The sequence below is a fragment of the Haliaeetus albicilla genome, chromosome 13 (genome assembly GCF_947461875.1).
Source record: "Haliaeetus albicilla chromosome 13, bHalAlb1.1, whole genome shotgun sequence".
Taxonomy (NCBI): domain Eukaryota; kingdom Metazoa; phylum Chordata; class Aves; order Accipitriformes; family Accipitridae; genus Haliaeetus; species Haliaeetus albicilla.
In genome coordinates, this window is record NC_091495.1 from 23,992,627 (window position 1) to 24,016,306 (window position 23,680).

Genomic DNA, 23,680 nt, shown 5'->3' on the forward strand with positions numbered 1-23,680 from the left:
CAGTAATCATCACCTTCCACACAGTTCAAAGTTTTCCATGGATGACTTAGTTTATTCCACAGTCTGTTTTAAAAGGACAGACTATCAGCAAATATCTCAACAGCTAAGCTTACGAAGCTAGACACGAATAAGGGTCGAGGTGCAAAATTTTATTTGTGCACAAATCCCCAAAGACCTAGATCCTTAAGCAGAGTCCTAGGCAAATAAATGATGGAAAGAAAATCCTATTTCCACAGGGCAGGACCCGAAGAAAGTGTGCACTCTAAGATGCCTGTGAGCTTTCTACAGGACAATCCCTTGCAAGGGCTCTGCCTTACACATCATTGGCTAGAAGCATGTGAACTTTAGAGAAACCCGTTTCCAAAACATCGTTTAAAATAACACTGAATTATCTTGTGGATCAAGTCACTAGGAAAAACCAGAGTCTGTATATTATTTAAATATCCAAATGAGGTTACAGTAACACAGCAAAAGACAGACACAAACTACGCAATAAGCTGCTGTAACTTTTCTACACAATGAAATATCTGCAAGCATAGAAGAATTAGGCTTTAGGGGTTCATTTTAGGTTTTAACTACCAGTAGCTTCCAGCAGCACAAACAAACTTGAGAATGTCCTTGTCAATGCTGTTACTTCCACTATGCCTGAAACAACATCAGTGCAAACCACATTTTTATTGTTTTTGTAACAGGGACTTGAACTCATGCAGTCACAATTCCTGAATGCTGGTAAAACAAACTCCCAGTACAACCAAGTCTTCAGGTACAAGAAAAGCAGCAGATGATGCACCATAGAGCTTACCTCTCATGTTCCTGTGGACTTAGGTATCCGTATCAGCTGGCAGCCTCTGAAGGTAAGGGGCCACAAATCTGTCCACTTCTAGACCAGGCCACCAGTGAGCCTCTGCTTATAGAGCCACCACCTTCCGAGTAGCTTTAACCAAATCAGGTGGTAACACTTCTCCCTCCAGATTGTTCATCTAAGTTTACCTTGTTTATAAGAGGCCCAGCCTTTCAATTCATCTGTATTAAAGTCAACTTCCCTGATCAGATTAGAAGTCCTCACCCCTTTGTTTCTCCTTCCATCAAAGAATTTGCATCTTTCTGATTAAAGCTACAGATTTAATTACTTTATAAAAACAATCAGGCTAATCACACTTCAGTTCAACTAATTTTCTCAAACTGCACTCAACCTACCTTCCTAGATCAAATCTAACCTATTTTATTCCATTGTCACATACACTTTTTTAGAAAATGAAGGAAAAAATCCCCAATCCTTCCCACAGCTACAGAAACACAGGTCAAGAGGGGACCCTAAGATGCAGTTAATTAATTTCTCCATCATCCTTCAAAGACCCAGATGCCTTCTGCTAGTCCGGGAAGATGTTTGTCTACCCTACTCTTAAAATTCCCTGCAGGTGCAGACTGCACACATTAATTTACTTCACAGAGGCTAGTCATCAGAGAAGATGCACCTAAAGTCTCCCCTGCTCCAATCTGGACCCTGATGAATACAGTTCATTACTTTATGCATTCTACATCTCCTTTCAGCCTTTTCTTCTTCAGATTAAACAACACAAATATTTCAATCTTGCAACACAGGTCATGTTTTCTGGAGCTTGGATAGCTTACTCCCAACCTCCTTTTCTGGTCTTCCTCCCCTCAGCTCAAATCTTTCTTTAAATATGCCCAAAAGCAAACACAATATTCAAGCTGAGATCTCAATTTCTCTCTTAATAGAGTATCTGCATTTTTCTTTCAGCATCGCAACATTGTTGGCTTATGTTTAGTTTGTAGTCCACTAAAAACCTAGCTCCTTTAGTGAAGAACTGTTGTCTAGCCAGTTATTCTACATCTTGTTCTTGACTATACCTCTGTAGCAAAGCCTCCATACCCACTGCATGGCATTCTATTAATTTCAAACACTTCAAATGGTCAGGATCACTTGGAATTTTAATCTTGGCCTCTACAGCATACAGGTTTAGCATCATCTGTGAATGTAGTAAGCATACATTCAAATAATTCATGAAAATATTGTGTAATAACACAGATGCAAGATAGCCCTGCGGAGTTCCACCTGATACATCTTTCCAGGTTAACAGTGGCTCGATACTCCAAGGTACTGCTACTTGAAGCAGCTTGAATTCTTGAAACAGTTGTCTGCTCAGGGGTAAGTAAGGAAATGTAAATATGCTCTGTAATACAGATATATTCATGAATGACAAGGAAGTCTTGGAAAACTTCAGTTATACGCTAGCTGGAGAGAAAAAAAATGTGGGTTTTTTTTAAAAGCAAATGAATTAATTCATTATCAGTCATCTTTGGAAGGGAAAGTGAAAGGGAAATGTAAGAAAAATCATATAAGGATACATTTTCATCTCTCTTGCTATAAACACTTTTTCCCACGTAAATTAAAGATAAATAGTACACTAGCTGTGAGCGGTCCACCCAAATAAGTGTTAATGGTCATTAAGTGTAAGTACAGACAGGGACTGGCTGCATATAGTGTCTTTCTCTCCAGGTATCTTCCATTTCTCCAGCACCCGCCTCTTTTTCCCCCCTAAAACCTAGGTTCATGAAGGAAAAAAAGCCAAGTTCCTGAAATTATTTTTAAATGTTGACTCCTTTACACCTTGCCACTTTTCCCTGCATAGTACCCTTGCAAATGGATCAAGCTAGAGTAAATCATACTAACCAGGGAACACCTTCAACTTTAAACCATTAAAGTACTCGTGGATTATATTGAAATGAAAGAGGTATTTCACCTATTTAAGAGTTTTCATTTTAGCTTGTAAGAAAACGAAATAAAGGAAAGCCAACCTGATTTAGACCCCCCCCCCCCAAAAAAACCCCAAAAAACCATTTTCACAGTTCATTGTATCCTTCAAAAAGCTGTACCAGCACAGCAGGAAGGAGCTGCTGAAGTTATCTAATTTGGGGCTGCTGTCTAATTTAAGCAACTGGCCCCAGTCTCCAGTTATTATTTTGTTCTGTATCAGTCTGTGAGATTACAAAGGCCCCTTATCAACCAGTAACTATCATCCCTGTTAAGGTACTTGAATACTAACCAAGTTGTTTCTCAGTCATCCTTTTTGATCGAAGTGAACAGGGGGAATTCCTCATGTGGTGATGGTGGGGGAGTAATTTTAAGCCTTCAAATACATCACTCTCTCTCCTTTGAACCCTCTCCAATTTTCCAGCATCTTTTTCAGAGCAGATCAGAATTAGTGACAACATTTCAATATCGTTCTCCCTAACAGCATATACAAAGATAAAAATCACTTCTTTCTTCCCATCATTGCTGCCTTGTTTATAAACAAGATCATATTTCTACTTTTATCCTCACCACCTTACAACAGGAATTTTGCTGTATTTGCAGGGTAGCATTATATTACAAACCATTTAAGAGTTCTTGTGCTGGTATAACAAAAATTAATTCTCCAAGTAGAGTAAACTATATTGGCAAAAGTTGAAATTTGTTATCACTGCCATTTCTTGGTTCAGAGTGGGCACCCCCATTCTATTTTTTAGGATGAAGATACACATATATTCATTTAATCAACAAATTTTGCCAGCACAGCCAGCGGTGGTGCTCATATTACACTGGTTTGTCCAGTAAGACTCTATTCCTTAGACAAAAACAAACAAACAAAAAAAGGCTTTCCAAGCTATCGTTCTCCAGCAAATAAGCTGAATTTATATTCTTTAAGATAAAGAGCAAGGCCATACTTCAGAAAGAGAAAACATTTTATTTGAATGTGCTCAAGCTGTCAATCAATAAATCAGTTGAGATTTCTCCACCTTCCTCATCAATATAATTCCTCACCAATCTCCATCACCTGCAAATTTGTACCACAACAACTTTGCACTTATTTTCAGGCTGCTCATAAAAATACTATGCAGCTCAATGCTGTATAAAAAAAAATGTCTGCATTATTTTGGTAGAATTATATCCCTCTGATGCTGACTTCTTTCTAACATTTAGTCTGAGATTCTAAATGTTTTTAATACATGCTTTGTTGACACTGCAGAGGACTAACATTTTAAAAATCTGGCTGTGATGCAATATTAAGTCAAACGCCTTATAGAGTCTGTTTTTGCAGTTGTGCTTTTGACCACTCATTAGAATGTCTTAAATAATTCCCCTTCTTTTTTTTAATCAAGCAAATTTTTTTGCACCTTCCAACAGGTTTTGGTCACAGCTTTCTTTCAGCTTTGAAAAGTTAGCATCTTTTCTAGAATAATAAAAACCTTTTTTTTTTTCCTTTTCTTCTCTTCTCCAGAGACAGAAATTTAATGAGCTCACTGTATTCTGCTGTTTGGCTCCATGGACTGAAACAGGTCCCTCTCTTATTACCTTCTCCTTAGCTTTGTTGGCTGGTACATTCATACATATGGATTTAATACCATATAGTTCAGTTTTATCATTGGCTTTCAAAAATTGGGTGAGTGCAAGACCATGCAGATTTAGGCATAGGTACATGTCAGTACAAAGTCTAGCACCTTAACTCATGCAGCTGGTGAATGCAAGGTTATGCTACATCAGACAGACTGTGCACTGAAGCACACTCACACATTTCCTCCTACAAAGCCAAGAGACCAGATGAGCAAATAGCTGGGGACCATAAACTTGTAAACCACAAGATGGAGAGGCTTAAAAACTTGTCCATCAATTCTCTCAGGTCAAAGGAAAACCACTGTGAAATGAGACAAAAAAAACCCTATAACTTGATCCTATGTGCCACCTAAAAGATAGGTAACTGCTCTGGTTGAAATCTCATCTGCTGAGGGAGAAGAAAGGAACAGTTTTTAGCCAAAGCAGCTGCCTGACACAGCTCAAGGCATGTTCACGGAAATGCTGGTATTGCCATATGGAAGAACTTGGGAAGATGTGGACTGAGGCAGGCAGTACTGCCCCTTTTGATGGCAGCCATCACTCATATGAGTTTAAGTGGATTACGAATCCACACCCTTTGTAATTCTGAGCAGGTTTAGCATAGATGTCTTTCTCTTTTGACACAGAGGGTGTAGTTCCCCAACCCAGCTCTGCTCTCAAAGCTGGTTTAAGAAGTTCCCACCCCAGATTCCTCACTCCTTGCTGCTGGTTCTCAGTTCTGCACTGCAGTTCTTTGTACCCTCTGTGGGCAGGCAGACCTACAAGCCACACTGCAAACAGGTCACAGAAGTAATTCTCCCCACTGACTCAGTTTACAGTAAAGGCTTACCAACAGCTGCAGTGTGACTGATGGCAATGCTTCAAGACAGTTCAAGCTCAATATAACTGTTGCTGTCAGAAAGGCATTCTCCCCTTCCCCCCTACTGTGTGCACACACTTGACCCCTCACAAGCCAGTTCAGCACACTGAACTGGGTGAAAACTAACTAGGAAAGGGGTGCAAGATCACAAGGCTAGGACTGAGACTGCTACTTTCAGCTGCAAAAAGTCATTTGAATAGCTCAGCTGTCTCATGAAACATCACTCTTAGAGAGCAAGGAGTTCTGGCAGAAGGGATGGGCAATTCTTAACGAACTCTTCTGCAAGAAAAAACGTCCATGGAATTACATCCAGGTTTTATTCACTTCTGATGCAAAAATGGCTTGGTAGCTCCACTAGCTTCTGCCTTAGAGTTCCCAAGGCTGCTGTCACGTTGAAATTTTTTTAAAAGGATCCCCAGCTTAACATTTCCTTAACTGGTAGGTCCTGACAAAAGGCAATCTAAAAAGCATCTTGCAAGATCCCAATTAAAAAAACGAACAAACAAAAAAACGACCCTACCCTGAACTCCCCACCTCCAATTCTCAAATACCCTTCATCTCTAAGTCAAATAATTCTTCATCATCTCCTTGAAAAGCACAAGTGACATAGGCATATTAGAATCACTAGTTCTCCTATTATTCAATTCTCAAAGCATTTCACTTGAAATAAGTATTTACCATCTTGAAGTGGCTGATAAACTAGGTTTAAAACAAACTTGAAGGCCAGAGAGCCCTCTATCTGCAAAGGTTAACAGTGAGGTAGAGGTACAAAGCTACAGTAGAATATAAAGTTGCACAGGACTTTTTTTATTACATAGAAAAAGGATGAATCCTCTGCTCTGTTGCAGTTTTACCTCCTTCAGAGAGCTGAATGCTCATCAAGATGAGATCAAAGAGCATGTGGTTGGGGTAGATGGAAGAAAGGGAATTCTTCAGTGGATTACAAAAATCTTCACTGAATTTCTTTTTTGGTCCAACTCATGCCCTCTTTAAGGAATGGGGATGAAATCATGGAGTAAATAGGACTTCTAAAATTTTGTTATCTATACACAATGCAAAGTAGATTGTTAATACAACTAAAGTAACTGTTTTAACACCCTTATATGAAACAAAAGGAAAAAAATAGAAATCATTGTGAGTTTATGCTGTACTCCTAACAAAACAACTCCACTATTTGAAGGCACCATTTGAGCAGAGGTAAGAATCTGGAGGAATAAGTGACAACTGAAAGACATGTCATTCTGGCTCTGCTCTGCAGCATGTCAGCGACACTTGTGACGTGCCCCACCTGATATGGATGCATCACACTGGACAGCAGCGCAGGGGTCCCCACTTCCTCCTGAGATCTCTCTGCTACAGATGCTCTGGTCTGTGAACTTGAGTTGCTTGTACTAAATTGATCAGACTTCTTTTTTCTGGAATATATCAAGTAGCATCAGAGTGCATTCACTCTCTGTGCCAACAGTTGTATTTCACATACTGCTCCTAAAACCAGAGTTCATCAGTGTAATTTGAAAGGAATTAATATACTCAGCACTTGTACAGAGGTATACTGTCTGAATATTCAGAGTGGCACAGTGGCAATTCAGTGCTAAAGCTAGTTTACTGATTAGCAGCTGATATTTCTTTCAAACTCTAAACCCCAGGTATTTAATAAAACTGTCTGAAATACTTCTGTCTCAAATCCCTCTAAAGCAACCTTCTCAACACTCAGGGTTTTACCTCAGCCAGTACTCAGCACCTATCTTCCCACTACTGCAGCCATTTTTCAAAAGATAAGTACATTTCTAAGACACAGCTTAAGCCAAATGGCAAGTGAGATGACAGCATCTGTATATAGAGGAGGCTGGACCTCAAGCTTGCATGTGCAGGCAAGGAATAATTAAATGGGTCAGGGAAACATGCTGTATCCAATGAACCCAAGCAGACCTAATGTACTGCAAGTTGAGTCCTGTCCTTCGCAGCTTTCTGGAAAAGCATTTTGCAGATGTTCGCGTTCTCTCTGCACTCTGCAGGGGCTCCTGCTTAGAACTTTGCCTTGAGACTAAACAGAGGGATTTATGTTCTCTTGCAAAGGTCAATATTTCAAAGTGCTCCAAAATGGACATTTTGTTTTCAGAGTAGTGTCAAGGGAAAGCGTATTGGCGGCAAAAAGAAAACTTCTAGTAGGCAGTCACATTAGGGTAATGTAATCGTGACTCATGCTCCTCACCCATTTCCTGACTAGGGCTGTACATGATCAAAAGAAAACCAGCCACAGTAATGCTGCCGCTCGTTAATGTTAGCTAGCCTGAAAGGATTACAGACTACCAAAAAACAAATTCATTGCAGAGTATCCTATTTAAAGTCTGGCATAAACTGACACTGACACACACAGTGGCGTAATACCATACTCAACCAAAACAACTACTTGCCTTAGTTGCGAGAAACAAGTTACAACTTTTTATGACCAGTTCTCCTACCTGAACAAACCCTTTCACACACCTTAAAACACTGTAAATCCTTGGAGCGTGTAAGGAGAGGGAGGGGACTATCCAATTGCTAGTTAGTATCTAAAGAAATACAAGATACACAGCCCTTTTGCAGAAGATCACAGCAAACAGACCGCTATAAAACAACTACCACCTCCCCAGAAAGGCTGTAGAAGAACACACACACACACAAGCCAAAGCACGAGCTGGGCCTAAGTGGCTGTCACCTTATAAGAAAGGCACTGCAAGAGGCAATTTCTGTCTCAGTGTTCAATCCTGTTGGGCAGCCTGAGTGAAGCGTGCGCTTAATGATGCAAATTGGTCTTCATTTGTATAAAGAGCGATTCAGCAGAAAACAAATTTCAGATCCTTGTTGGGACCTTGGTCACATTTAATTTGTTCCAAAACCTACATTAATGAAAAGCCCAAAATTACTCAGATGTCTAACCTAGTTTCTGTTGAAATGTTAGGTAACACAGGTGACAACACCCAGGTGCACCTCTCTGCACCCTCACAGGCCAAATAGAATCATTTAGGATGGAAAAGACCTTTAAGATTATTGAGTCAACTCTTCTCCCTCCCTCCTACCTCAGAAGCAGAGCCCTGCACTTGCAGGTCCCTTTCACTCCCCTTTACAAATGCCAACTAACAGCTAAACATGCCCCTCAGCACCAGTCACTGCGTTCCTTATGCTTCTTCCGACAAGGGAGATCAAAGGGGAGAGAGATCCTGAAGTTGACCATTAAACATATAATCCATTGCCAAAACCATTGTGCATAGAATCAAGACTGATCAGCAGTGGCACTCCACTCTCAGGATATTGAGGGGACATATGCCAAGTGTCTGACAGCCAAATTCAATCCAAATTTAACAACCTGGCTTTTTAGTAATGCCTCTGCTTACCTCTTGGAAATCTCAGACATTTTGCTCTTCACATGATACAGAGTACTGGGGGACAGGTAGGAGAAGCAATCCATTGCACAAGGCGAAAGTTACTTTTAGGTCTGACTAAATGAACAACAGCTAAATATACTAAGCCTGTATTTTATCTAAGTTGCACTAATTACTTCAGAGTTGAGAGAAGCTAGTTCTGAAAGAGAGCACACATATACCAAGGCCTTACACTGCATTGTGACACTTGCTGCTAGACTGTTATAACTCTGCTTGGTCATCCCATGTCTTATTTATATAACTCTAACAGCACAGAAGTGAGGTGCAGCAATCCCTTTGGGCATGGATGCACCTCTCTCGACCAAGAACAAGCTGTTACCACATGGTGCAAGTCATTCATGTACCAATTCATACAGCTGGTATGGAAGGCAGTGGGGTGTAGGCAGACAAATAAAAGAACGTATTTTGGGGACCTACTTTCCTGTGTAAAGGGCACATTTATTTACTTAATCCCTTAATGAGCAGGTAAAATGAACTTCTGCCTTTACTGAAGGCTATTTAAAGCAAATTTCTAATGGCTCTTGCAAGCTCCAGGGAGTCAGAATTCAAGTCATGGGAGGAGTGATATTTTGCTTAGTGTGGTTTACCATCCTTTGGAAATTTAAGAAAAGGTGACATGTTGTAGAGCCCAGCACACACACCTGCAGCGCTGACAAAAACCTCTGCTCAAACACTAGAAGAAAAAAAAAAACCCCAAACCAAAACCAACCAAATAAACCCCCCAAACCCACAGAACAACTATGGCAAAAAAACACCCACCAACTCAGAAAACAAAATCAATGTAAAGATGGTCAGAATCCAAGCCACAGAAGTAAATGGCCAGATATTCCTGATCTCCTTCGCGTAGCCAAGGGGAGCAGAAACCGAGATCAATTTGTCCTGAGTGCAAACCCAAACCATATCCAGAAAAAAAAAAATCGCCCTTATAATACTGTTACAATACATCAGGATTGCATTAATTTAAGGCACAGTGGTGCACTCTTCTCTTGTAAAAGTCCATACTGTTTCTTTTAACAGAGATAGCCTCTGTAGAAACACAGGGAAGCAACACACATTAGCTACCTGAATTACAGAAGAGCGCATGGCCAACAAAGGCAGTACACTCAAGAAATTTAAGAGGGAGCTTGCATCCAAGGAGGCCATCAACATCTCAGTGTTGCTGCTTCGGTACTGGACAGGAAGAAATTAATGGATAATGTAGGCCCTGTTCCACAGACTCTCTAGATATAGCTCACATAAGAAGTAATAGAAATATCATAACCAAAATAGTTTGAAACACAGTCCCAGCAAAAGGCATGTACAGTAACTTCTAGAACGAAGATGGTATTACCAAACTGGTATTCCTTCTTCTCCTCTGTATGCGAGTGCTACCTGGATTCACCAGAGGTATGCTCCTTCTGTCTGCAGAAGCAGTGGGGCAACATACTTGGGCTCCGAGGAAGAAGCCCAAGGAAATCCTTACTGGAGGAAATCATTGAATTGTTCACCAACAGCTACAAATATCCATGTTAGACATAGTTCATCAACACCCCTATTGCTATAGTCCTATGCTTCTTAAGTTAAACCACATCCTTGGGGAAAATGGACTTCATTGTTGTGTTGTTTGTTTAAGTTCTCTCAGAACACTAAATATGGGTTATCCTACAATAATTCAAATTAAATATATATATTTTCTTAAACAAAAATCCTGCCACAGACACTGCTGTTAAACTCTTGCCATTCCTGAAAAGACCATAATCCACTCACTTTGGAGAATAACAGTGGGAAGGCAGAGACAATTTAGCATGGGAAGAGAAGAAAGGCCAAAACAACAATGAAAAGAAAAAAAACCCTGCACTTAATCAGTAAACCAAAACTCTCCAAATACAACATATGAGCAGCTTGCAGTAGAACAGTTAACTTTTAATAGTCCCCAAGTCCCCAGGTTGGTTAGTGGCTGCTGATTAAAAAAGTTCACACCTCCCAAAGTGAGTGTTTCAGACTGCCTGAAAAAAGGCAGGCAGTTTCACCCCAGGTGCCAACGCAGGCTGAATGAGCATTACGTTTTAAAGTGACATCTCAATTTTAAAAACAAAAATATTGTGAATACCTGAAAAATCCAGAGAGACTCAATCTGCCTTGCATTTTGGCTGTTACGTTCCCAGTGACTTACTATCCAACAAGACAAACTGAGTGCTGCTTTAGAACTTGTTAATTCTAATAAATAATGAAACTCCCTTCATACCTCTTGCTAGTCACCTTTCTTATGTAGGAGAAGATACAGAAAATTTTCTTACGTGTTTTTCCAGCCACCAAAATATTCTTGGGCTTTCCATTGAAAGGCTGTCATTTACCAGGCACCTGGAAATAGCCACTTGCTCCTTGGTCAAACTTAGCATTCATGCCCTCAGCAAGAGTGCAACAAAGAGTTTACCAATATAAGGAGCATCTTGGTATACAACAACCCCTCACCCCAGGAAGTACAATGAACTCCCGTTTCTGTTCTTTCTCCTAGAATATTCCAATATTAAATGCAAGAAGCAAGAATGAAACAATTAACATGTTGAAACACTGTAGCAGTTGACAGCTAATAATTACACTTTCCTGATAACTTAAAAAACAACAGAGATTAACTTTTTGAGTCACTTAGTCCACATCTTCTCTCTCTCTCTCCCTCTCTCTCAGCAGTAATTAAATCAGTGTAATTATTGGAGGCTATAACTACTGCAAATCAGATCAGAATCAGGACTCCTGCTTTACTAAATAGATGACAAGATAACAAAACCAGTACATCTGCAACGGAAGGATAGATCTGTATAACACCAAATATACACAGCTCCTCTTCTGCCCAGTATATCCACTCAAAACCAAAAGAATATTCTTTTTTCCCATCATGGGATCTCAGAGTAGATCAATTATGACTTCTTACACACCAGCTTAATATGCCTGATTTCATAGGAGTTTCTCCCCATTTGTATGCTATAAAAGGTAGTGTCACTCCCAAATCAGACTGATGTTACAAGATGTGGCAATTTTTTCTATGGGCATTAGGACTTGCATGGGCTTTCTGCTCAGCAGAAGGACTTTCAACCAGTATTGCCAGTGGATGCTCTTAAACTCTTTGCCTTCAATTCATCCATTTCAGTTGGAGAATTACCCTAAAATGACCTGCACTGGAGTACTGGGGAGCAGGGGCGGGGGGAGAGGAAAATTAACAGGTAAATAATGGAAATGAGAGGAAGAGAGAGTGATCTTGATTAGCTGATATCTGAACATCAGCAAGCCACTTGAGTTTTAACAGTAGCCAAAGTCATGCATTCAAGATTAAAATTTAAGACTAAATCACATAGGCCACACTTTCAGGAGGGAAGATATTGCTCAGAAACAGCAATAAGAGTTTTGCAGGTCAGAAGAGATAATCAGCTGAACCTCATCCTCTTGCGCTGTAGTCACAGGGGACTACTGCAATTCCCTACTGCATAAGAGGGCACTGACAAGGGAAAGGGAAGGTCCGGTAATTCTCTATTTGGCCACCACCATGTCCAGTCCCAGTAGCCACAATTCTGGTAGGATGCCACTGAACAACAGAGGGTTTCAGAAGAGCCACAGGACTGATATTATCACTTATGTTTACTAGACTGAAGCTACACAAAGCAAGGTAAAAAAGAAAATGTACCTTTTTGTAATGGCAAGAACAATTTACCAAGGCTTGTGGTGGATTCTCTATTATTTGGATTTTTATTTAAAAAAACAAACAAACACAAAAACTCCCCTTTTTTTTTTTTTTTTTCCTAAAAACTGCCCATCGTCTAATTCAAACAATTCAGGCAGAGCCAGGAGTCATACTGACACAGAACTGGGTAACAATTCAGGAAAGGCCTACAACTTGTCATAGACACGTTCCCAATGGTCTGTTCTGGTTTTTCTCATTCAAGATATGAACAGTATTCTTCCCTAAATATATGACATTCTTCTTCAGAATTAAATATTTTGGAAAGCATTTTTATCAAGGGAAAGCCATACTAAACTTTTAGAGCCTTTTTGTCCACAAATTATGTTTTCTTGGCCATCAAGATGATTATGAAGGTTGAAAGGGCAAATCTCCTGGAAGTTATCAAAATAGAGCTCTCATCCAAACTGTTGTGTTTGGAAAGTTCTTGTCTTTCAGCACAAAATAGAAAAAAAAGTAGATATCTATGTTTGACACTACTTCAAATCCTGCATGGAAAACTGAATAAATTCTTTCCTGTCAAATTGCCATGAACAGTTTGAGATCTGCAAGCTTTAAAAGCTGTTTCTCCTCTGACACTGTGCAAGCAGAAGGGCACACATTTCACAGCAACTTAGCCTATTCAAAGTGAAGAAGGATAACTAAACTTTTTGAAGTACAACTTTCAAACAAGGGTATCTCAAATCCATGACCAAGCAGAATCCACTGTCCAACTTCAGATACTCAGTTTTGAAGAAAAGCACAATGGAAGAATGACATGTGGTTTCATTCACTTTTACTCAAGAGAATTTGAGATAGTTCTTGAATTTGACAATACTCTATAACTATCATTTCTTTTTAAGCCATACCTCCTATATATTGTTACTACTGTAAAACTTGACTTTGGGACCACATTTGTACTTTCAGGATATTAACCCAAGAACTACAAACATTGAAATTCAGAAAGCCCAGTAACTACTGACAGCTACCTCACCAGATGAACTGAAAGAACAGACTGAAATCAGAATACCTGAAAAATTATCTGGTACCATTTCAGACAAGGATCTTCAGTGTATATACACAGACAGCTGCTCCTACTTCTGCAGATACCACACTGTTTTATTGGAGAGAATACACACAATTTCTTAGATGATACCTTTTTAACATGTCCACCTGCTCTTCAGATGTCCTGGAATCTTCCATTTTAAAGCTCATTTTCAGAGCTGTTTATAAATATCAGACTTTCCATTCAAGCCAATATTTTCTATCCTTTATCTGCAGCAATCTGTATATGTTTGTTTACTGGGAAGATTAGAAAGAGGTGGGAGAATTTTAACCAAAGTTGTTGAACTGTTTCTCCAATGAGATAAAACAAAATTATGTATTTATACTCCCCTGCTCTACCGTAATGCCCTTTACTTCTATGCATACACCACCCATCAAAATCCACAGCCTTGCTAAAAAGTTCTGGCACTTCTGTACTTTTAAAGCTAGACCTGACATTCAAATTTGTATCTGGGAATGTGTCTTTTCCTGTCACTGTGAATTACCAGGACAGTCGATTTTAAGGTGTTTTAATTGTACGCTTTTTGCAAGATTCAGTAGTTTAGTAGTGCTCTATCCCCACAAACAACTCAGCAGGAAGGAATAACCATCAACCCAAATTCAGGGGAAGGACAGAACCTCTGCATAAGAACTACGGATGTGGAAGCGGGAGATGGCAGACAGTGAAGTGGGGAAGGGATTGACCCTTATGCATAGATGCAAGGAAGAAAGACATGTAAGCAGGCTTGATGCAGGAAAATTAGCTGGAATTTAGCAACAGGAGTTAATTTCATGTTTAGATTGCTCACTTGGGCATTGAGGCCTGCTTCTTTCCTTACAGATTCTTCAGTTTTATGCAGATTATCTCTTTGTATTTTCAGAGATTACTTGAACACACTTACAGATTTACATTTCAATAGATGTACTGTTCCTACCACAGTGTCACAAAGCTTCCAACTTCTCTGTTGTTGCTTCATTAGATGCTACTCCCGTCTCTTCCTCCTATAGGGTTGTCAGAGCATATCCCAGCAATCCGACTGTTACACCATGCCACAAAATACCTTATTTTACATTGCATATTCCTCTGCCAAAGTAGAGACACCGTTGTAGTCTCAAGGTAAAATAACTACCGCAACTAAAAGTGAAATTAATTCTCAGACAAAAATCTGAAAGCTGTCTGCAGAATAAACTACTTGATTGTTCATTGCTTTCATTTGCAGAGGTAGGTTTTATTTTTGTCCTCACAAATTCCTTTAGGAACTCCTACAGATTCCTAACCTACTTGGGCTCTTCCTATTATAACTTTTCTTCTTTGGGACTAGAAATATGTATTTTTAAAAAAGCTGTACAGCCCACTCTACCATAAAATGGATGACTTTATTGTCTTTGCTGTTGACCTTAGTGGATCTTATCTAAAAGGCTCTGGATACTGAGATGGGTATTCATCATGCCTGAGGGTGTATGTAGACAAAACCAGAAGAAATATAGCCTACCTTCCCACTAAAATCATACCGTGCAAGTGGGGAAAGGACATACAAGAACAGAGCAGCTGGCATACAAATTACTGGTCTGCTCAGTCCACTATCTTGTTCGTAACAATAGATTTTCTATTCAGTCTGACTTCTCTGTACCACTAATTACTTTGCATATCATTAATAAGAAACAAGTTAGAGCAGATATGATAACATTAACAATCCAACCTTTTCATTTAAGATTTTCTTCAAACTGACTAGATTCTAAAATTTACTTCTAGGCAAGATGACCATACTGAGCAATGTATTACTATAAATTTGTATTATTGTAGCATCAGAAGCCCTAATCGCAAGCCAGGTATCTAGTATATTAAGAATTATGCAGACATAAAATGACAACAACAGAATCTCACAAAAGACAGTTCTTCAGTTGTTGCATCTTTTGGGGCAGGGAATACTGTTAGCTTTGCAACAGAATTTTAACTGTTGTGAGCATCCTTGCTCAGCTTTCCACTCCAAGGGTTTGGACTGAAGTAAAATACAATTTTGTATGCATATATACAGCCTAAGCATGGACACACTGCTCCACTCTTTAGCTCCATAGTCCCATCTGGTTTTCAAACAACCAAGCAGAAAAGACCTCCAGATACACTGCATCTTACCCTCTTATGAACTGTGGTTATTCTTCCAAGGTCATCTGCTAGACAGCCACGAGCAAGCAAAGAACCAGCTTAAACTTGATGAAGAGCAGTACTCTCTTGTATCTGGAGCAGGAACATGTGAGCTGCATCTGACATGCAGGACAATCAATGGCACAATTATTTCCTTGTCCCTCTTTCACTCACCATGTAGCTCTCCTACTGTTCAAGTCTTCCTTAAATTGGGCTAACCCCTACCATTATTTGTAGGAGCCACACATCCTTAAAAGAAGAGAAACACCAAAGACTACACAGCCACACACCATCCTCCAAATGAATACAGACAAGTCATGCAAAAGCTGAAGTAAAGTGCCTCTGCAAGGATCACAGTGCTGGGGAGAAATGGTATGGCTGGCCTTTACATCAAACTACAAAAGGCAGAACCTGCCTTTTCTTTTTCCTTCACCCTTGCTGTGGCAGGTGCAGCTTTAAGTGTCAGAGATACTTTTGGTTTTATTCTTTGTGGTTACAGAAGCATGTACTCTCAAAGAAGCAGTGAGTAACATTAATACTTCAAATGACAGGGAGCTGGTAAAATTAAAATTGATTAAGCTATCATTTGAAATCTGAATATTGAGAAGAGTGGCCTAACCATTCTCTGGAGATAAATTTTAACTGAACTGAAACTATGCTTTAGTTCCTGAAAGACAGTTTATCAAATAATCCAATAATAATGACCAAAAAGTAATATGATGACCATTCCCCAACAGAATTCATCATTAAAAGCAGTGGCAAGAGTGCCTGAACAAGATGCTTTTCCTTAATGGTGGTCTGTCACATTGAAGACAGGATATATATGGTGTGCATCTCAAGCACAGAAAAAGAGAGAGAAAAAGCAAACTAAAACATTCACCTTAAGCTCCTCCACATCTTGGACTAATCTTTGCCCGAGTTTCAGATCTAATTTACCCAGTCTCATGAATAAACAGAATTAAAGTCAAACAAAATCAAAGTATACACTGAATCGTATTAACTGAGGCAAAAAGGTAAAGTTAGAGGTTTCTAGAAAATACTTAGACCTTCATGAAAAAGATATATGTAAAACCACATGATTTAGGCTTTACTTAACTAGAACTGGAGATACACATAGAAGGAAGGAAGAAAGAAAGAATGCAACTGTTTCTGGTCACAGTATCTTGATGTACAACTTAAAAGGTTAGATTTAGTAAGTATTAGAATGAAGAGGAACATTCAAAAATTGTTCTGGTATCACAAGGATTTTTTTTTTTTTAAGGTTCTAAATTACTTAAGTATTGATTTTTGTAAAATTTAAAAGGTTTCTTAATGAGAAGAATCCATTAGTGCTGTCATACATTTCTTGACAATATAAATGAAATAAGGGAAAAAATAAACAAAGAGGCAAGAATGTAAATGTGGGGAAAAAATCCCCAGCACCACTGGCATTCCATTCCTGTACATCACGTGGTACTAGTGCACCACTCAAACACTAGAAAAAAAACAACCAAACAAAAAACTGTCTACTACACATGAGCTGATCCGGTTGTATGGCTTGAGAAAACCACCTTCTTAAAAGTCAAACAGGAGCTTTACTAGAATAGGAGAAATGGAGAAAGCGTTTATCAAAGCAACAAGATCCATCAGCCTCTTCTTCGCTAAAGACTTAAGCCTTGAGTCTTCTCTACCATCTCCTTCCCGCCTCTTCTTCGCTTCCTGCTGAAGATTTGAAACAATATTACTCATACTCTTACAGGTATCAGGGTTTCTTCTCCTGAAGATCATGACAGAGAGCTCTGCCAGCTAGAAAGCTAGTTTCACAACCTCTTTGGGGAAATGCTTCATAGATGCTGACTGTGGTGGAAGCAAAGCACCTTTGATCTTCCTTGCAGAGTATCACTAAGAATTCTGAACCCCATAATTAGAAATATCATATGTGGAACACTAAGGTTGCAAAGTCAAAGAATGCAAAATTAGGAAATCCCAAGATTATACTGCTTGTGCAACCATTATTTGGTTCCTTCACCCTCTGCTTTACAATGTTGCCCAGCACCACCCAAAATGCCTATGACAGAGCACGACCTTCAGCTTTAGCCCAGGATTTCAATCAGATCCTCTCTTTTTGTTACTTCTCACCTCATTCATCCCACATAGTGTTTGAGGCAAGAGGGCCAAGAGGGTGGTGAGAAATAACATGACCATAATACACTTATATATGTATCACCATTCTCTACAGGCATTTTCGAACTTATGGATACTTGTTTTTGCCAGCATAACAGGCTTTAGGTTTCTGGGTTTGCTTGACTTTACTGTTACACTTTACAGGCTTTTTAAAAAGTTAACCAAAAACAAAAATTTTGAGACTAACAGTTTGCTTTTATTTACTATTTTTACGGTAGTATCCAATGTTCTAATATGAGAAAAACATTTGGAATGAAGACTCAACACCTGTTTAAGGCACAACACAAATATGCAGATACACATAAAATTTCTACAGCAAAACAGTGAGAACTGGACTTGAAACATCTGGTATTTCAAAGGGATGGAATAAAAAAAAAATACACCAAGCCCTACATTTTAGATCTTCCCAGCAAAGACATGAAGTATTTATTTTTAGAATGTTCTCTACAGATGACTTAAAAAAAATTAATTGCATCTAAATGCATCTAAATAAGTTTGCAGACCTGACTAGACGAGTCATACCTAGTTTCAGTGACCACAGCTCATCAGCAGCACTTGTATCCCTACAGGTCAGCTGCTGTTTACACGTAACCACAGAAAAGTTCACTTAGCTCATTCAGAATCAGCCCCAGCACAATAACTCATTATATTAGTCCATTTAATTTCTTATCTCACTTATTCCCTGTTGACCTTTATGATAGAAATCGAAGCAGTGTATCAGACTTGGTATAAGCTTTCTTCTATTATTTAGTGCAAGTAAACAACATTAATGCAACATTTACATAGTTAAGTTGTATGCTGTTGTCCCACACATAGTGGGGGTTGAAACCCTTAATGTGGCTCCCTGGCATTCATGAGATACTAGTCATCAAGTTTTAAGAGTATTGCACAACCTGCATAATTTAAAAAATAAGTATAACAGTATTTCAACAGTATGTTTTGCTAAACATACATTTGAGTAAAACAGTCTCACATAAGATAGCATGGTCATGAAGATACACTTTAGTTTAAGTATTTAACTATCACTTTCACATTTTCAGAGCTTTTGGTATGAAAATGTGCTACTGGAATGTAGGCTCAGCCTGTAAATGGCCTGCAAATGGCTTATCTTCCCTCTTAAAAAACAAACAAACAAACAAACAAAACCACAAAACAACACAACATAAAAAAAGGAGTAAAACACATTCAACAGTTCACTAGCCTCTCAAAAGGAAAATCTCAGTTACTTACAAAAATTATTAACTAACTGTGCTCTTGTGGACTTAAGTGCTTTTGTGGCCTTAAGTGCTTTTGTGGCCTTAACTAGTGGCAGAACCATAAAACAAACATTTGTTTCTACACCTAACCGTTTATTCCATAAATGTCAATGAAACCCAAGTAAAGGTATAAATGTACCTTGTCATCCTGGCCAACTCTATCCATTTGTAATCATCCCATTTTATCTTGGCAGTGTTTTCTGAAGCTTCACTGTGTCTTGATTTAACCCTTAAACTATGAGGAGTTGTCTTGTCAGCCAGTTCCAGCTGCTCTGCTACACTTACCTCCCCAGAAGTCACCATGCTGGATCAGTATCTTTGCTTAATAACATTATGAATGTGAACACAGAACATTGTAAAATACTGTAAGCAATGCTTATCTTCAAGAATGTAATCCAGAAATCTTTCTTATTTAACATAGCACTAGAAATAGACCTCTTCTTCAGCATGAACTTTACCTGAGCTTGTACTCAGTAGCTGCACCTCATTCTGCCATCCTGCTCCACACAAAACCCTCCCCCTGTGTAGGTGGTGCTTCACATCCACTCTCACTGCTCTACACAGACACATCCATCAGCACCAGCTAGCTGCTTTCACTGGCTAGTAACTGGTTTGCTTTGCTGTGAGAGGAAATCATTTAAAAACAGTCCTCCATCCAGCACCTGAATACAATTCTCCCCACATCCCCATTTAAGTTCAGACTTGAGTTTCTTTGGGAAATTCACCTTGTTGTCACACAACAAACAAACCAACCAACCTACCACAGGTTACACCTTCAGCCAGCTGCCACCCCTGTAAGCGCTGTACCCATGGGGATACCATGTCTCTGCAGCATGGCTGTGCCTATTAGGGACAGACCACCCAATTAGTTCAGTTTTACCACTGGAGGAGGGAGAGGCAGCCAGTTCTCCCCAAGATGGTTCAGATCTTGAGAAAATAAATTTTCCGTGCCTGATCATGAGGGGGAGGGGGGAAGTAAAGAAGTGATGGTTTTTTGTTTGTTTGGATTTGGGGGGGTGGGGTGGTGTTTTTTGTTTGTTGGGGATTTGGTTTGAGGGTTGTTTGTAATTTCTTTTTTTTTTCCAAAAAGTAACACTTGCATGCAGGAGGGTAAAAGCCTGTAGAGTTTTACATCATTATGAAAGGCCAAAACAGGCACCGGGTGACATGATCCACAGTAACTCTGTCAACAAGGGCAAGGAATGGGAGGAAGAACTAGTCTGAGAGCATCACCGAGCCCCTGGGACATAGCCTTGCTGGCAAGAAGCAAAGGAGAACTTGATGGCAAATTCTGCATGGCAGAGGGAAATTTGTTTTTAAATGCCAGTTCCCTCTCCTATCCAAAAACTATTTCTCAAGACTTGGGCAGAGGACCAGAATTTCTTCTATAAGAAGTCATCTAGCTTAGAAGACTATACACCAAAGCAGCATACCTGATTATAAAAAGCTGAGAGCAAAACATGTTTTGCCATGAACCACGGCTTTCTTCGGTTACAGTAAAGCTGATATAAGTGGTTTGGAACAGTTTTAGACACCTCTTTGAAGTCAGCGTGACATTTAGCCACAGCAGTCAAATAGGGACGGTGCAGAGCTGCCTCAGGGAAAGAGTGGCTCTGGGCTGCCTCTTAGGTGATACCCATCTCTTTCCTTTCCAAAATTCACCCAGGCCACCTCCTGGTGATTCTGGCTGGCTTTACTGATCACAGAAGAGAGGCAGAACCACAGAGGTAGTTTCTGCAGCAGTTTTTCACTTACTGTGGATGCACAAGGTGCTCCAGAGAGAACAGTAACTGTGATTATCTTTAATGTAAGGAGGAGATAGGCCCCACTGTTTCCTTCCCAGATATGGTTTGCTTATGCTGAGGCCAGGAAAAATTGTTCCCTTCAGTACTATCCTACTGACCGAAGAACCTGCTCAGTTCCTTGTCTTTGCATGCTGTAATAAAAAACAAATGTTCAAAGTAAGGAGTGCCTTGAACATAGGAGTTTTCTCTTACTTTTCTGAATGCTTCTGCTGAAAGGCTGTTTTTAATGTGCCACAGAGCTAAAGTAAATCTTAACACTAATGCTAAAAAAGGCTGGACTCTTTCAGTACAAGACACTTTAAAAATAAATCCTTGTGACAGTAATCACCTGCTGATACATGCTTTTATGTTTAGCCAGCTGCTGAGATGCCACATCTGTCACTTTTTGCTTCCAGAAATGTGCTTTCCTTTTCTGTAGGGAAGGAGAAAATACTGCTCCTGGAATTGCACTGAGTATGATGATGCCTTTTTTGGTATCTCTGTCATTCCTCTGAACATCTGAACCATGGCACATGGATTATAAGATTTCTGGTACTGTGCGTCTTAAGAATTGTTCAGCTTTAGATTTTCATACCTTAAAAGTGTCTGATTTTTTTCCCTATGCTTTGCTAAACAACGTTACATACTTATAGCCTATATGTAACTGAAAATAATGGTCTATGCATGAGTAATTTTACTCCTGGGAGCCCTCCTTGCCTCCCTCCCCTAAATATTTTTCAAAGGAAAGTAAGAGATCAGGATCATATTTGTTACATTAAACATTTCATAATCAGCCCTCTTCCTATTTTTACTACATAACAACAATCTACAGTGACGCAAGTCCTAAATTAATTACTTCCTCTATTTTGGTCTCTTTTTAATTTCAACTGAAAATAAACCAAGTCCCTCTTATTAATCTACCGCCCGCATTTCTTCATCAGCAACCCAAAACAAATTCTTATTTGATTTCCCGACTTGACCTCTTTGTTCGACAACCGGCATCACACCGGGCCACTGACACTCCCCCAGCCCTGCATCTGCCCGAGGTGCAGCCCCAGCCCCAGCCCCAGCCCCGCAGCCAGCCGCGGCGCATTCAAGCGCACGGTTATTTTTAAACCCGCGCAGAAAGGCGCAGCAAAAGGGGACATCCCGCACAAAAAATGCCCGCGCTGCTTCGGGGCGATGTAGGCATGCCTGCTGTCTCCAAGACAAGGGCTTAAAATCAGGTATGTCAAAATACGCTGGGAAGAAAATTTAAACCGATTATAGGGGCGAATTTCAGCTCCGAATTTCAGCGATGTAGAAACACCCCAAGACGGTTTTAGCAATGCGATTGCTCCGGCATAAATCCCCCAAGCAGCCAAACACGAGGATTAATGGATACTCTCCCTGGCCACCCTGAAATGCCTCTCCTCCTCCCCAGCCTCCCTCCCTGCCCCCCGAGCGGGCGCGGTGCGGCCCCGCCGCCGCTCCGCAGGGAAAGAGGAGCCGTGCCGGGCCCCTCGCCGGCCCCCGGATCCGACCGCGCAGCCCGGCGGTGGCGGCCCTCCCTCCCCTCCCCGCCCCGCCCCGCTGCGCTCCGCGCCGCGCCCCGCTCCGCGCCCCGCGCCGCGCACACGCTGCCCCCGCTTCCCGACTTACAGCGCTGCCGGCTGCTCCCCCGCCGCTCCTCCCTCCCTAGCTACCTCCCTCCCGCCGGTGCGGAGCCGGGAGGACAGCGGGGCCGCCCCTCCGCGGCTCGGGGCGAGCGCGGCACCTGTGAGCGCCTGTCAGTGCGCGGGCGGGCGGGCGGCGGCGCCCCGTGTCCCGGGGGCGCGGCGCGGGGCCGCGGGCGGCGAGCGGGAGCCGCGGGGAGGCGGCGCTGCCGGCGGGGCTGCGGGCGGGGAGGGAGGGCTGCAGGGAAATCCTGGCACCGTGGAGCGCCGCCTGGGAGGCGGGCAGGGGAAGCGAGAAACAGCCACGCTAACAATAACGGGGGCTTTCCCCTCTTTTTTTTTGGGGGGGGGGAGCTCATTGTGGGGTGGGGGAGTTGCGGAGAGAGCCCGGGGGCCACCCCCCCACCCCGGCTCTGTGTCCCGCTGAAGCCCTCGGGCGGGCAGCCCCTCCCCCCCAGCACGGCCAGCTGGGAGAGGTGCTTAAAAGCTGATGATTTTTCACCCAAACCCTCTTCCCCCTCACCTCCTCGACGGCCCGATCCGTCAAGGGTGAGGCTCTCAGCTCGCTCTCCGCAGCAGCGCCCGCCCGACTCATTCATTCTGCCTTTCCTCCATTATTTAAGGGTTTTTAAGGAGCGCTCACGCTTTCCTGACTCCACGGTCTGCGATTTGCAGGTAAACGGCAAATACTGCGAGAGCTGGCGAGGCGCAGGGGCGTCTCCTCCCGCCCAGCGGAGGGGCCGGAGCGAGGCGCGGAGCGTCCAGCATCGCCTCCGCGGGACCCGCTGGGGCCAAGAGCCCCGTAATGGCAGATTTAAGGGCACCTGCCCATCTGTTTTATACAAGTGAAACTGCCGTGCCCAGAACGGGAAAGGGCTCAAAATAGCTGTTGGCTTATTACTGACTCGGAAGCCCATAAACACTGACCTGATGTTAAATTTTTTACAAGTTCCTTGGTTAATCCAGATAGAGACCCCAGTATTGTTTCACTTCTCCCAGTGACATCCTTCCGGAGGTTTCTGTTGGCAGGTACCTGAACTCAACTCTCCGCTCCTGACGGTTTTACCAAAGGGACGTTTTTCAAAATGTTACGTTTGGCACTGCCATACAAGCGCTGCATGTGCATTTATTGAAATATTAAGTGTGGTACATACCTTACCCAGGCTAAGATATTTTTATAAATATTTGCATAATTTTCATTATGTATGGCATTTTTAAGTAAGTGTAAACAGTGGATGCATTGCATATAAATGTATACTTGGTTTTAAAT

General features: G+C 41.2%; 1 protein-coding gene across 6 annotated transcripts in view; it reads right to left on the reverse strand.

Moving 5' to 3' along the window:
- The window catches only part of CDC42EP3 (CDC42 effector protein 3), a 35,269-nt gene that overhangs the window by 5,706 nt on the left and 5,883 nt on the right, over positions 1-23,680 (reverse strand). For 2 of the 6 annotated variants that reach the window (XM_069800498.1, XM_069800493.1), the window contains exon 1: positions 22,397-22,616. The exons of 1 other annotated variant lie outside the window; for it this stretch is intronic. The gene's annotated coding sequence lies outside the window, so the exon portion shown is untranslated. Of the gene's footprint in view, positions 1-802; positions 822-20,726; positions 20,908-22,396; positions 22,617-22,933; positions 23,204-23,680 lie in introns of those variants that run through there. 3 more of the 6 variants (XM_069800496.1, XM_069800494.1, XM_069800497.1) reach the window with 3 other exon arrangements.